General features: G+C 49.2%; 1 long non-coding RNA gene across 1 annotated transcript; it reads left to right on the forward strand.

Moving 5' to 3' along the window:
• Positions 1 to 206: 206 nt before the first annotated feature.
• Positions 207 to 14,470, forward strand: LOC117092926. The gene is made up of 2 exons (XR_004440975.1): positions 207 to 1,413; positions 14,151 to 14,470. It is a non-coding gene; the product is annotated as an uncharacterized LOC117092926 (long non-coding RNA).
• Positions 14,471 to 15,191: the final 721 nt, after the last annotated feature.

Here is a 15,191-nt window from a genome sequence, read left to right on the forward strand (position 1 = left end):
TGCACCTCCTGGGTTCAAGCGATTCTCATGCCTCAGCCTCCCAAGTAACTGAGACTGTAGGTGCACACCACCATGCCCAGCTAATTTTTATATTTTTAGTAAAGGTGGGGTTTCGCCATGTTGGCCAGGCTGGTCTCAAACTCCTGGCCTCAAGCAGTCCACCCACCTTGGCCTCCCAAAGTGCTGGGATTACAGGCATGAGCCACCGTGCCCAGCCACCTTATGCATTTTAAATGATTTCATTCTCCCAGGGCCCTAAGAGACAGATACTATTATTCTCACTTTAAGGTTCAAAAACTGAGGCATAAAAAAATTAAATAACTTGCATAACTTGGTAAATGGCGGGCCTGACTGCACTCTGACTGGTGCACTTCAGGGCCTGTGCTTTTAGTTACTGTGCTGGGTAGGATCTCATCGTCGTCACACTAATAATGATATGCTAATGAACATTTGTCGAACTCATATTCCATACCGTGTTTTGCTCTGTGGGCTGCAGATTGTTACCTTGGGTTTAACCAGGTTCTAATCAGGTTGGCAAGGACACTGTCCACCTGGGAGACCAGCCTCAGAGCCCACAGTCCAATAGAGACGCTACTCCAGGTCTTGCTGTGTCTGAACTGCCCGTAGGGAAGTGGCCTGGCCACCTCCCCAAATTGCTGATGTCATGACCTTTGGCAGGGGCAGCCAGAGCCTCGTGCTGCCTTTGGCTGAGAGCCGGGCCAGAGGGGCTGAGCCAGAGTGGAGTGAGCAGCTGCATGGGTGGGCCCCTGGGGCCTCCAGACACCCTGGCTCAATGCCTGGACACTGTTCAAGGCTGCTGCAGCCAGAGCTGGGGACCAAGCACCAGGACCCCTGAGTTCCAGGCCCAACTTCATGGCTGATGTGCTGCGGGACCTTGGGCAAATCCCTACCCCTTCATTGGCCTCAGTTTCCTGGAAGGCAGTTGAATAAAATTGCTCCTGTCCGTGACCTTCCTCCCTCATATCATCTATGACAGGCTGGACATTTGGGATACCACAAAGTAGTCCTTCCTGCATAGAACCCAGGCCCCAGGTTATTTAGGATCTCTCCTTGGTACCAAGCCCTGCTGGGCACTGGGGCCACAGAGAGGAGCTGAGCTGATCCCTGCCTTGAAGTAGCTCCCAGCTGGTTGTCAGGGGGTGATAGGGGTCAGGGGTAGGGGGCGGGTGGAGCGAGACAGACAGGAAAACCAGCCATCAACCCAGTGTGATAAGTGCTGCACTGCATAGAGAGAAGGAAATGCTGCATTGCATACAGAGAAGGAAGTACTGCACTGCGTAGCGAGAAGGATGCCCAAGGAGCTGCAGGGTTCCATGGAGAGAGCAACTGACTGCCTGCACTGTCCTGGATGGCTTGCCTATAGGAAGGACATGGAGCTACTGCATCTTCCAGGTAGAGAAGGGGATATACATTCCTATTGAGGGAACAACCTGCACAGTGGTCTGGAGACAGAACTAAGACCAGGTGCGTTGAGGAAAGGGTGAGCTCCGTGTTGCAGATGGTGGGGAGAGTGTGTGAGTGCAAGGAGATGGGGCTACAGGGCATTTGGGAGACAGCAGGGTCTGGATTGAGTACCAAGTTCCTGAGCCACAGCTCAAGGCTCCAAGGCTACAAGGAGCAGAGCCCACACAGGCTTCACAGGCACGGGGGAGGGCCTTGAGCCTCTGGAGTCCCAGCTTGGTAACACTGTTCCTCCTGCTGCTTGCATTTCGCTGTGTCTCATACTTCCTCCCTTTCCTGGAGGCCAAAGGCCACCCTGTGCCTTCCTGTTCAGGGCACTCTGCCCCCTTCCAACCTCAGGTAAAGTTCTTCACAGGGTAGCCCATGCATTCCAAATGCCTCATACTTGTGGGTCTCATCGTCTACCTTCTGGGTTTCTCCAGCAGCCTAGTGAGGCAGTCGAGACTGAAAGAACTTGTAGGTGATACAGAAACAGGGAGCACATATGGGCCAGGCCCCATGTTGGCCTCTGGAGCACAGGCCAGACAAAATTCTTGCTGGGAGCCCTCAGTCTAGCTGGGAAGACAGATGCTAAAGATGTGATCATACCAATAAGCTGACCTCCCTGCACAGACAGGGAAGGTATCCCTGAGTTGCAGTTTGAACATGAGGTTCTAGAGGACCGGCTTCCTGAAGCAGCACAGAAAGAGTGTTACCAAGTACGAGATGACTTGTTTCAGATCATCTGGCCAGTAAGGGAGGTCTGGGGCCAAAACTCTGATCTGTCTGACTCAAGGCCCACTAATTTGCAGTTCCCTCCCACTGGTATTTTTCTCCCATTATTCAAATGTCAACAGCAAAGAATTTTCATATCTTTAATATTGCTGGATCCTCTGTGAGATAGGGCCCACTCTCCCTAGTCAGAGGCATACAGACCTGGGAAGTCTAAGTGATTCATACGTGGTCACAACAAGGTCAGAACTAGGATGAGAACACACATCTCTGGGCTCTAGGATAACCTGGTGAGATCATGGAGGAAAATTGTTGCTGTCTTTCCCAGCTTTGCCCTGAGCCAGGCTACCCCTGAATGACAGACACACGTTCCCAGTTATTTCCCAGGGACTTTCCTGGAAAACAACTTCCCAGAGGAATACCATAGTGGCCTGAGAGATATGTTCGACTTGGGAGCAACCCTGTTCTGATCCCGAGGGTGCCCAGGGTCCCCAGAACTCACAGCAGACATTCAGAGCAAATTATGGTATTTCTGCACTTGAGATTGCAAACAGAACGGCTTTTGGATGAAATGGAGCATGAGCCCCATTCCAGGCAAGCCGTGCAGGCCCCTCTAATCTCTAAGGGATGTGGGTGCCACCATCACAGACCTGTAAGCTATGGGAAGCTCCAAGCCCTTGAACACTGCATTCTGAAGCCCTGAAGTGGGAGGGGGTATCTTTGGGCCCTAAGAGGGTATTGATCCCATTCAAGAGCTTTTGTGGTACTGGGAGGGCCTCTAGGCCCTTAGGGAAAAGACTTGGGTTCTGGTGACGATTTTTTAGAGGACCTGGGAGGGGGTTCTAACAATAACAGATCACTTGTCAGCAAGCTGGGAGCAGCTGAAGTGTTTGAATATATTTAGGGTCATATATTTGCCATGTCTATAGTTTCTTCAGTCCCTTTCATTCCCAGAGCACCCACACTTTGATTATCTTATACATTCCACTTTGACCCTCAGAGCTGCCTTTTATGGAGCTAAAAACAATTCAGGAGATGGAAGATAGAAATGAAAATTGCAAGATGGGCACGGTGGCTCACGCTTGTAATCTCAGCACTTTGAGAGGCCAGGGCGGGAGGATTGCTTGAGCCCAAGAGATCAAGACCAGCCTGGGCAGCATAGTGGGACCTTATCTCTACAAAAAAGTAAAAAATCAGCCAGGTGTGGTGCCATATACCTGTAGTCCTAGCTACCTGAGAGGCTGAGGTGGGAGGATTGCTTGAGCCCTGAAAGTCAAGGTTGCAATGAGCCGAGATTGTGCCACTGCACTCCAGCCTGGGTGACAGAGCAAGACCCTGTCTCAAAAAAATAAAAAAGAAGAAGGCCGGCTGCGGTGGTTCACACCTGTAATCCCAGCACTTTGGGGGGCCAAGGTGGGTGGATCACTTGAGGTCAGGAGTTCGAGACCAGCCTGGCCAACATGGTGAAACGCCATCTCTACTAAAAATACAAAAATTAGCCAGGTGTGGGGGTACATGCCTGTAATCCCAGCTACTTGGGAGGCTGAGGCAGGAGAATCGCTTGAACCTGGGACACAGAGGTTGCAGTAAGCCAAGATCGCGCCACTGCTCTCCAGCCCAGGTGACAGAGCAAGACCCTGTTCCAAAAAATAAAAAAAGAAGGAAAAGGAGGAAGAAATGAAGAGTAGAAGGAAGAAGGAAGGAAGGGAGGGAGGAAGGGAAGAAGAAGAAAGAGGAGGAAGAGAGAAGAAAAGGAAAAGAAGAAATGAGTGCTGCCTAAGGCCCCACAGAGAGATACATATCTGAAATCAGATCCAGCCCTTTCCTGCTTACCCTAGACCTGACCCTTTCCTGTCGCCTCCATCTGTCATTGCACCGTCCGCCAACCTGCAGGTCCCAACCTCCTGCTGAGCTGGAAACCTTAGATACCAAAGAACTAACCCCCACTCCCCACTGGACATCTCCTTTCTGAAAAAGCCCTGGCCAGGAAGGCCTGGGGGCTTTAATCTTGGCTCTGTCTCCTTCCCAGAGTTGCAGTGAGTTTCAGTGAGATCAAGGATCTTAAAAGTGCTCCAGAACCTGAAAAATGTTGAAAGAACACGAGGAAGGGGAAACTACCACTCTATTGTTTTATATAGAGATGAGTGATTTGGAGCCAGGCCTTCCAAGGGGTCACAGTTTGGAGGGAGGCAGACATACAGACCCCAAGCCCCAATGTGACATGGATAATGCAATAGCCAAAGGATGTGCAAGGCATTGTGAGGGCACAGACAGCTCCTAGGAGAGTCAGGGAAAGCCTTGAGAAGAGCACACATTGGAGATGGGTCCTGAGGACATGTGAAAGTTTACCAGGTAGACGAAAGAGAATATGTGTATTTCAAGGGAGGGAACAGCTTGTACAAAGTCATGGAGGCTGGAAAGGGAATGGTGTCCAGTGAGAGTGTCCAGTCAGTGATGGACAAAATCACTTTTGGCAAGGTGGGCCAGGGCAGAGCAGAGCATGGCCTTGAAATACTTGCAAAGAAGATTTAGAGTTCTTTTCGGTAAATAATGGTAATTATTCTTTAAAAAAAAAAAAAGAAAAAAGAAGTCTCGCTCTGTTGCCCAGGCTGGAGTGCTCACTGCAATCTCTGCCTCCCAGGTTCAAGCGATTCTCCTGCCTCAGCCTCCTGAGTAGCTGGGATTACATGCGGGTGCTACCACGCCCAGCTAATTTTTGTATTTTTAGTAGAAACGGGGTTTCACCATGTTGGTCAGGCTGGTCTTGAACTCCTGACCTTGTGATCCACCCGCCTCAGCCTCCCAAAGTGCTGAGATTATAGGCATGAGCCACCGCACCCGGCCAATAATGGGAATTCTAAAGCAGAGAAGTGGTCCTTGTGCTAGAAATTATTATTTCCTTTTTTTTTTTTTTTTTTTTGAGACAGAGTCTCGCTCTGTCGCCCAGGCTGTAGTGCAGTGGCCAGATCTCAGCTCACTGCAAGCTCCGCCTCCCGGGTTTACGCCATTCTCCTGCCTCAGCCTCCCGAGTAGCTGGGACTACAGGCGCCCGCCACCTCGCCGGGCTAGTTTTTTGTATTTTTTAGTAGAGACGGGGTGTCACCGTGTTAGCCAGGATAGTCTCAATCTCCTGACCTCGTGATCCGCCCGTCTCGGCCTCCCAAAGTGCTGGGATTACAGGCTTGAGCCACCGCGCCCGGCCTATTTCCATTTTTTACAGATTTCAAAACAGAGACTCAGAAGGAGCAGCAAATTGCCCAAGGCCTCTCTACTAGGCAGGGAAACAGAACCAATAGGCTCTATATGTATCACGCTAGGCTAGCAAGTCCCAAGATCTGCAGAGTGAGTCTGCAAGCTGGAGACCCAGGAGAGTGGTTTAGTTCCAGTCCAAGTCCAAAGTTATCTGGGTATCCCATGGTGCAGTCGGACTGACACCATCAAATTGTGAAATGGCTAAAACTAACCATTACAGCTAAAAAGTGGCATAGCTGGGGCTCAAACCCCATTCTATCTGACTAGGAAACCCTTTGCTGCAGAAGCCACTGGGCAGAGACCCAGGCTTCTTCTGTCCTAGCCTGGACTCCAGGGTTGTGCCAGCTAGAGAGAAGCAGCCAGTCACCAGCCAGGTTAGGCTATGGGCCTGTCAGATAACCCAGCAGGGCTTGAGGAAGGAGCTAACCAGTGGCCTCTGTTTTAGGTGGAACTCCACAAAAGGCTTTACACCTTCTTGGGAGGACAGGTGAGGGCAAGGAGGTTGGGGCTTCAAAGGAGCTGCCCTGCAGAAGCTCTTTTCACTTTTCCTGTTCAAAACACCTTAGTGCTCATCACCCCATTTCACCTCAGCAACTCTGAGAGTGGGGCAGGGGAAAATACCCATTGGACAGATGGAGAAACCAAGATGCAGAGAGGTGAAAGTGAAGTGACTTTCCCAAGGTCACAGCTGAGAAGCATAATCACAGGGCCCAGGACCCTGGAAACTCACATTCCTCCTGTTCTACAGAGAAAGAAGGAGAGACCTAAAGAGGAATGTCCCAGCCAGGCACAGTGGCTCATGCCTATTAATCCCAGCACTTTGGGAGGCTGAGGTGGGCAGATCACTTGCGTCCAGGAGTTCAAGACCAGCCTGGGCAATAGGGCAAAACTCCATCTCTACAAAAACAAAAATTGCCGGACATGGTGGCGCATGCGTGTGGTCCCAGCTACTCGGGAAGCACAGGTTGGAGGATTGCTTGAGCCCGGGAGATGGAGGCTATAGTGAGCTATGACCATGCCACTGTACTCCAGCCTGGATGACAGAGCAAGACCTTGTCTCAAACAAACAACAACCATGAGAAAAGAAATGTCCCCATTCTGCTGATGAGGAAGTGGAAACACAGAAGGTTGGGTCTCCTTCAAGCCGCTCAGTGAAAAGTGATCAAGCCCTCAATTGTCCCGGGTGTTTTCTTCATTCCTCCGCAGAACTTGCCCTTTCTACTGTCCAATAGCCCAGAGTTTACAAAATACTTGGCATGGCCACAGTATCTTGGGTTCAAGGTTATGCCACTGCCAAACCAGATACAACTTCACTCAAATCCAGTACCAAGGTCCAAAGAGGGGAAAGGACATCCCATGTCACCAGCAAATCAGGAGCTAACTCCAAAGGCTGTTTTCCTGGCCCATCCCTTTCAGTAGTGGAATAGAGACTTGGCTGGTGGGACCAGCCTCCAGATGACCCTAGTAATTGCTTGCGGGGAGAGAGGTTCTGAGGCCTAGAAATGGCAAGTGGTCTGAGGTTTCACGTTAAAACCTGTTTCTGCTCTAGCCCAGCAGTCGGTGAACACCAGGTACTTTCTGATGGTGATTGAGGTTCGTGCGGGGCTGCATTATCTGCTCCACATCCCACCATGAGAACACACCAGGAGTGGGGGCTTTCCACCCAGATCCCCAAGAAGTTGCTCCATCATTCTGTCTCACCACAACCATTTCCTTCTCTAAAAACTCCCTTCCCTGCAAGCCCTGAGACCAGCCAGGCTCTCACCACAGAGTACATGCAGACTTGCTTCTTCAGCTGTGGCCACACCAGGCTCAGGAATGTCCCAGGAGGCCCTCCTATCTCTGCTGCTGCCACAAGCTGAGGGCGTGTCGGGGACTGGCCTCAGTAAAGGTTGGGCCTGGAGCTACTGCCTCTCTGAGAGTAAGAGTAATGCTCCCAACCCCTGCAAAGCAGTTTACATCCAACAGCTCACTTAATCCTCACAGCTGTCTTGTGGGGATGGAAATAGTCATTATCAATGGCCATTTTACAGAAAAGGAAACTGAAGACAGGGAAGTAACTTAGGGTGACACAGCTTTTCAGCCTGACTCTGAGCTGTCTGCTTCTCTTAAGGGGCTGCTTGGTGGACTCAAAAACAGTATTGAGTATCAGGTTCTGGTTTTTGTTCTGCTATCAGAAAATTTTTTTGAAGATGTCTGGGAAATAGGTAAGACTTCTAATGATGCTAAAGCAGGAAGAGTCCCCCAGGATGGGGAAACTGAGGCAGCAGGGAGGAGACATGTCTTAACTAAAGTTGCACAGCAGGTGAACTGGCTGGTGCTGGACCCAGCGGCAGGAAGTACCCGCTAAGCTTGGACCTGGATTCATAGGCCGGCCAGCCAGGCTGCCGCCCTTTATCCCTAAGGCCTCTGTTTCTCTGCTGTGTAGGCCAGGCCCTCCTGGAGGTCACGCCTCAGTCATCAGTGATGGGGTGACAGACTGTGGGAGCCGGAGTGCAGCTGCAGTAGGAAACCAGCTTGGTTGCATCAGTACTCGGGTTCCAGCCCCGCCTAGTTAGGCAAGGGCACCCCCCTACCTTTGCTACAAGTTTCCCACCACTCCAGCCCCACCCTGTCCCCTCCCTTCACCCCTGACCCAGGATGGCTCTGCCCCTAGCGATGCTCTCACTATGAGGGGCAGAGCCTCTCATCCCAGCCTGTGCCAGCCAGGAGCCCTGATCCCACACGTGGCAGGACCCACCTTGGGAGGTGGAGGATTCTCTCTCTAGGAGAAAGGATTCTGCTGGTGGATGACACCTGCTATTACTGACTCATTCATGCATTCAGTCTCTTCTAAGTTTATTCATTCCATCAACATTTTTTTTTTTTTTTTTTGAGGCTGAGTCGCTGTCTGTCGCTAGGCTGGAGTGCAGTGGCACGATCCTGGCTTACTGCAACCTCTGACTCCCTGGTTCAAGTGATTCGCCTGCCTCATCCTACCAAGTAGCTAGGATTACAGGCATATGCCACCACGTCCAGCTAATTTTTGTATTTTTACTAGAGCCAGGGTTTCACCATGTTGGCCAGGATGGTCTCGATCTGACCTCGTGATTCGCCCACCTCGGCCTCCCATCAACACATTCCTTTTGTTTGTTTTTTGAGATGGAGTCTGGGAGGTGAAGGATTCTATCCCTAGGAGAAAGAGGATTCTGCTGGTGGATGATACCTGCTCTTACTGACTCATTCATGCATTCAGTCTCTTCTAAGTTTATTCATTCCATCAACATATTCTTTTTGTTTGTTTGTTTTTTGAGATGGAGTCTGGCTCTCTCGCCCAGGTTGGAGTGCAGTAGCATTATCTCGGCTCACTGCAGCCTCCGCCACGAGGGTTCAAGCGATTCTCCTGCCTCAGCCTCCCAAGTAGCTGGAATTACAGACACGCACCACCACGCCCAGCTAATTTTTTTTTTTTTTTGTATTTTTAGTAGAGGGTTTTGCTATGTTGTATAGGCTGGTCTCAAATGCCTGACCTCAGGTGATCCACCCACTTCAGCCTCCTAAAGTGCTGGGATTACAGGCACGAGTCACAACACCCGGCCTCCATCACAAATTCTTATCCAGCCCCTTCTAACCTGACAGCCACACTGGGTCATGCCTTCTGCTGGACCCTGGGGACACAGAAATGAATAAGGTGGACATGGTCCTGCCCTGGAGGAGTTTAGAGGGTAGAGGGGCACTGTGTCATGTGTCTGATGCTATAACACAAAGATAGACATGAGACAGCAGCAAGACAGGGAGTGTGATGTATGGGAGCAGCAAGGCAGGGAAAGATACAAAGGGAGACAGCATCTGCCTTGGAGGAAGAAGGGAGCAGTAGTTGGCCAGATGAAGAGTTAATAGTAACAACCCCAATACAAACTCTGCAGGCATTTACTATGTGCCAGAAGCTTTATTCTCATTAATTTTTTATCTTTTTCTTTTTCTTTTTCTTTTTTTTTTTGAGATGAACTCTCACTCTGTCACCCAGGCTGGAGTGCAGTGGCACGACTTCCACTCAGTGCATCCTCCGCCTCCCAAGTTCAAGTGATTCTCTTGCCTCAGCCTCCTGAGTAGCTGGGATTACAGGCATGCGCCCCCATGCCCAGCTAATTTTTGTATTTTTAGTAGAGACAGGGTTTCACCGTGTTGGCCAGGCTGGTCTCGAACTCCTGACCTCAGCTGATCCTCTCACCTCAGCCTCCCAAAGTGCTGGGATTACAGACATGAGCCACCTCACCTGGCCCTCATTTATTTCCATCTTTACAACAAACCTGGGAAGAAGATATTATCAGCCCCCTTTTACAGATGAGGAAATTGAGGCTCCAAGAGGTTAAATGAATTTCCAAAGTGGTATTACTCAAAAGCACAAAAGCCAGAATTTGAACCAGGTTTGTCTATCTCCAAATTCAGTGCTAAATTTAGACCTAGAGTTAAGTTAAAAAATACAGGATGGTAACTGCAAAGGACTGGAGGCTATATCCAAAAGATTAACAATGGTAGTCTCTGGGGGGATGAGTTTACATTGTTATGCATTGATGTACATTTGAATTATGAGACAAGAGATGTCCATATATGCTGGAATTCACAATGATTCCTATGGTACATTAGTTTCATTTTCTCTGATTCTTTTCTTTACCCCAGAAATGGAAATTGCTTAAGTGGGTTTTTTTTTTTTTTTCTTGAATACAAAAATATAGGATCCTTTTTTTGAAAGTCAGATGTCAATTTTAGGATGACCATTACTAGTGAGATTTTTTTCCCCATTGTGTTTTCCTAACTTACTATATCAAGCATGTCTTTCATAATTTGAAAGTAATGTTATTTTTAAGAAATGAATTGCACACATCAAGGACTGGAGTGACCCAGCCAACGCAAGTGCCTGCAGTTCCTGAGAAGAAGGCTTGGGGGTTTTGGGTGACCTCAGACCAGAGTGAGTCACCAGGGTGAAGTGGCTGCCAAAACACCAGGCAAGCAAGTAGAAACACGGTCCCAGATTTGAGAAGGAAACCTCCCCTTCTCCTCAGGGCTGATCAAGCTTCATTTGAGGCTCAGACATACAGGAGAGCTACCCTAAAGCTGAAGAGAGACCTAAGCACAGCTGAGGGACCTTGGAGAACAGGCCTTTAGGGGAAGGTCTTTACAGTGCATACGCAGTTGGCATGCCTGTATGAACAGGCTTGACCAGGGGGTTTACCCTGCCCAGATACATAGTGAGCTACCTATTACTGGAAGTACACAAGGAAAGACCAGAAGACTACCTTATATTAAAAGGCAGCTGTGTCGGTGATAGACTGCATTAGCAGACAACCCAAATATTAAGACAGACAGCATTTGTAGGACATGAGGGGGAAAAGATAGATAACCAACTTAACATCTCAGAGGGAATATGCTAGAACTGTCAATAGTAAGCAATAGTGGTGACAGAATCATTTGTTGAGTACCAATTGGGTACTAGGCATATTACATAGATAGCAGTGATTTTCAAACTTGAACTACACCAGAATTTCCTGGAGGGTGTGTTGTAACACAGATTGCTGGGCCCCATGCCCAGGATTTCTGATTTAGTATGTCAGAAGTGGGGCTACTTCACAGGTGATGTTAATGCAGCTGGTCTGGAGACTACACTTTGATATACATGATCTTATTTATTTGTCACAGCCACCTTATAATGGAGGTTCTGTTATCCCTGTTTTCCAGGTCAAAAAAAACAAAACAAAACAAAACAAAAACATCATCTGAGGCTTCTCAGAGTTAAAATTACTATTTGTAGCTAGTAAGTGGCAGAACCAAGATCTTTGAATCCAGATTTTTTTTTTAAGCAGGCTTAATTCATTTTATTTTTTCTTGTGTAAAACCTCTGTTGACCAGGGGCAGTGATTCACACCTGTAATCTTAGCACTTTGGGAGGCCGAGGCATACGGATCACTTGAGCCCAGGAATTCCAGACCAGCCTGGACAACATGGCAAACCCTGTCTCTACAAAAAGCACACAAAAAATTAGCTGGGGACGGTGGTGCATGCCTGTAGTCCCAGCTACTGGGGTTGGGGAGTGGCTGAGGCAGGAGGATTGTTTGAGCCCTGGAGGTCATGCCACTGCACTCCAGCCCGGGCAACCCTGTCTCAAAAAACAAAACAAAACTCTATCTTGTATACATAGCTGGAACCTGGGTCCTCCGCACAGAGACTCTGGTCTGGATCTTGATGAGATGGTCAGTGAACTCCTGATAGGGAGACTTGATAGGGAGACTTGATGAATATGGTGTCTCTCCAGAGGTTGGGGGTCAGATAGCTATAATTCTCGGAGACGGCATCAAAGGTGGCCTTGGCGAAGTTGCCCAGGTGGCAGTGCAGCTTTGGGTTATGCTATGCCCATGATTTCTCAGCTTTTTTTTTTTTTTGACATGGAGTCTCTGTTGCCCAGGCTGTAGTGCAGTGGCGCCATCTTGGCTCACTGCAACTTCTGCCCCCCGGGTAGCTGGGACTACAGGCGCATGCAACCACACCCAGCTAATTTGTTGTATTTTTAGTAGAGACAGGGTTTCACTATGTCGGCCAGGCTGGTCTCAAACTCCTGACCTTGTGATCCGCCCGCCTCGGCCTCCCAAAGTGCTGGGATTACAGGCATGAGCCACCGTGTCCAGCCGATTTCTCAGCTCTTAACAGCTCCAGGGTGCTCATGTTGTGGGCTCTCTGCTGGGGCAGTACTTTTTCTTTCTGTTACGATGGAATACACCTGGCTGAGGTGTAGCACTGGTCAATACTAGCCATCAGCAGCATCTTGGGCACAGGGACCAAGGTGACGCCATTGCCTCAGTGGAGCAGGGATAAGGCACACCAGCACAGAGCCACAGCAGCCTGTCACCTTGCAAGGGATGGTGTGGGGGCTAACTGATCTTATTCCCCCAGTGTCTTCTCTGCACAGGGACAATGGAGAGCCTGACCAGGGTCATGGCCCCTCGGATGGCAGTGGCTACCTCCTCAGAGCACTTAACACCCAGACCAATGTGGCCACTGTAGTCCCCATTGGCAACACACACCTTTAGCCTGGTATGCTGGTCAGCGCAGGTCTGTTTTTGCACAGGCGTGGTCTTCAAAACCTCATCCTTTAAAGATGCCCCCAGGAAAATGTCAATGATCTCAGACTCCTCGATGGGCAGGGAGAAGAGCTAGATCTCCTCCAGGGACTTGATCTTCATGTCCTTGTCCAGGTAGCCCAACTTGGTGACAGGCATCCATTCCTTGTCTTCACCCTTGCCTCTGCAAGCTCCATGGCCCAGACCCTGACCCCAGCTACTACCCCAAGGCCCCAACACCACTGCCAAAGCCTCCATGGAAACCACTATGACCTCCCATTCCTGGGCCCCCAGGGCGTCTGAGTCCACTCTCTGTACCAGTCATCTGCCATTTGGTGTTTTCTCAGGGAAGAAGTTGAACCCAGATCTTTCTGACTCTGAAGTTCATGTTTAACTAAAACAGTTAGTTCCTGGCCGGGCGCGGTGGCTCAAGCCTGTAATCCCAGCACTTTGGGAGGCCGAGACGGGCGGATCACGAGGTCAGGAGATCAAGACCATCCTGGCTAACATGGTGAAACCCCGTCTCTACTAAAAATACAAAAAAACTAGCCGGGCGAGGTGGCGGGCGCCTGTAGTCCCAGCTACTCCGGAGGCTGAGGCAGGAGAATGGTGTAAACTCGCAGGCGGAGCTTGCAGTGAGCTGAGATCCGGCCACTGCACTCCAGCCCAGGTGACAGAACAAGACTCCGTCTCAAAAAAAAACAGTTCCTTTTCTCAATTAATAAATAGAAATAAAGATTCTAGGCAGGGCACAGTGGCTCATGCCTGTAATCCCAGCACTTTGGGAGGCCAAGCTGGGCGGATCACCTGAGGTCAGGAGTTCAAGACCAGCCCGTCCAACATCATAAAACCCTGTCTCTGCTAAAAATACAAAAAATTAGCCAAGCGTGTACCCGTAGTCCCAGCTACTCGGGAGGCTGAGGCAGGAGAATCACTTGAACCTGGGAGGTGGAGGTTGCAGTGAGCTGAGATCACGCCACTGCGCTCCAGCCTGGGCGACAGAGTGAGACTCTGTCTCCAGAAGAAAAAAAAAAAAGATTTGAATTGTTTAATAACAATAACACATGCAAGTTATTTCTTCAAGATATAAGAACAGAAATTTTGATCCCTGGAAGAGGTTGGAGCAGGAGTGACCAGTCTCGGGGGAAAGAGAAACAGCAATGCCCTGAGTGTTGGGGAGCTTAGTGATTCAGCTCCTACCCCCGTATGTTGGGAGAGCTTTGGGTTATGCTATGCCCATGATTGCTCAGCTCTTACAGCTCCAGGGTACTCAGGTTGTGGGCTCTCTGCTGGGGCAGTACTTTTTCTTTCTGTTACGATGCAATTCACCAAACATGTATTGAGCATCTTGCTCAACAAAGCAAAATATGATATCCTGCGGTAGGCTGAGTAATGACCACCTAAAGATATCAGGTCCTAATCCCCAGAACCTGTGAAGGTTACCTTGGATGGTAAAGAGATTTTGCAGATATGATTACATTAAGGATCTTAAAATGGAGAGATCATCCTGGATGATTATCCTAGTGGGCCTGATGTAATTACAAGGGTCCTTATAAGAGATAAGATAATGTATGAAGATAGAACAAAGAGAGATTTAAAGATGCTGTGTTGCAGGCTTTGAAGATGGAAGAGGGGACCACCAGCCAAGGAGTGCAGCCCAAGAAGCTGGAAAAGTTATGAAAACCAATTATCCCCTAGAGCCTCCAAAAGGAACACAGCCCTGCTGACACCTTGATTTTAGCCTCCATAAGACCCATTTTGGACTTCTGACTTGCAGAACTGTAAGACAATAAAATCGTCTTGTTTTAAGCCACAAATTTGTGGTAATTTGTGAAACTGATACAGATGTAATTGCCAAAAATATTATAGAAAACTGGCTCCGGTTTTCACATAGTGTGCAGTGAATAAACACATACAAATCCACATTCACCTTCACTCTGCCTCTGGCCTGGTGTATTTGGAGGAGCAGGTGCACAGTGGTGCATATGTGGCTTCTTGTCTTGAAAAGTGAGAGCACCTGTAGCCACCTAGACCCACACAAACCACTCTGGTCTTATTTTCACAAGTAAGCATGTTTGATTTGTTCCTTCAGTAAACATTTACTGAGTACCTGCTTTGTGTCCAGCATGGTGCTAGGTGTGGCTACAGTGAGATGAGCCAAATAAGTTATCATGGGACTTTGGGTCTGTGGAGAGATGTGTGTGTAGAAATTCAATACTCTTTCATATTTATAATCATAATGAGGGTGTCTCTGAACGGGGTTCAGTTTTAAAGTCAGCAGTCAGGTAGAAAAGACATACCCAAAACTACATTTAAAGCTCTTAGGGCTGGGGGCAGTGGTGCACACCTGTAATCCCAGCATTTGGGGAGGCCGAGGCGGGCAGATCACCTGGAGTCAGGAGTTCGAGACCAGCGTGGTCAACACAGTGAAACCCTGTCTCTATTAAAAATACAAAAATTAGCTGGGCATGGTGATGGGCGCTTGTAATCCCAGCTACTCAGGAGGCTGAGGCAGGAGAATTCCTTGAACCTGGGAAGCGGAGGTTGCAGTGAGCCAAGATCATGCCATTGCACTCCTGCCTGGGCAACAGAGCGAGACTGTCTCAAAAAATAAAATAGGCCGGGCGCGGTGGCTCAAGCCTGTAATCCTAGCAC

This window comes from Trachypithecus francoisi, unplaced genomic scaffold (genome assembly GCF_009764315.1).
Source record: "Trachypithecus francoisi isolate TF-2019V2 unplaced genomic scaffold, Tfra_2.0 Lachesis_group12, whole genome shotgun sequence".
NCBI classification, from domain to species: Eukaryota; Metazoa; Chordata; class Mammalia; order Primates; family Cercopithecidae; genus Trachypithecus; species Trachypithecus francoisi.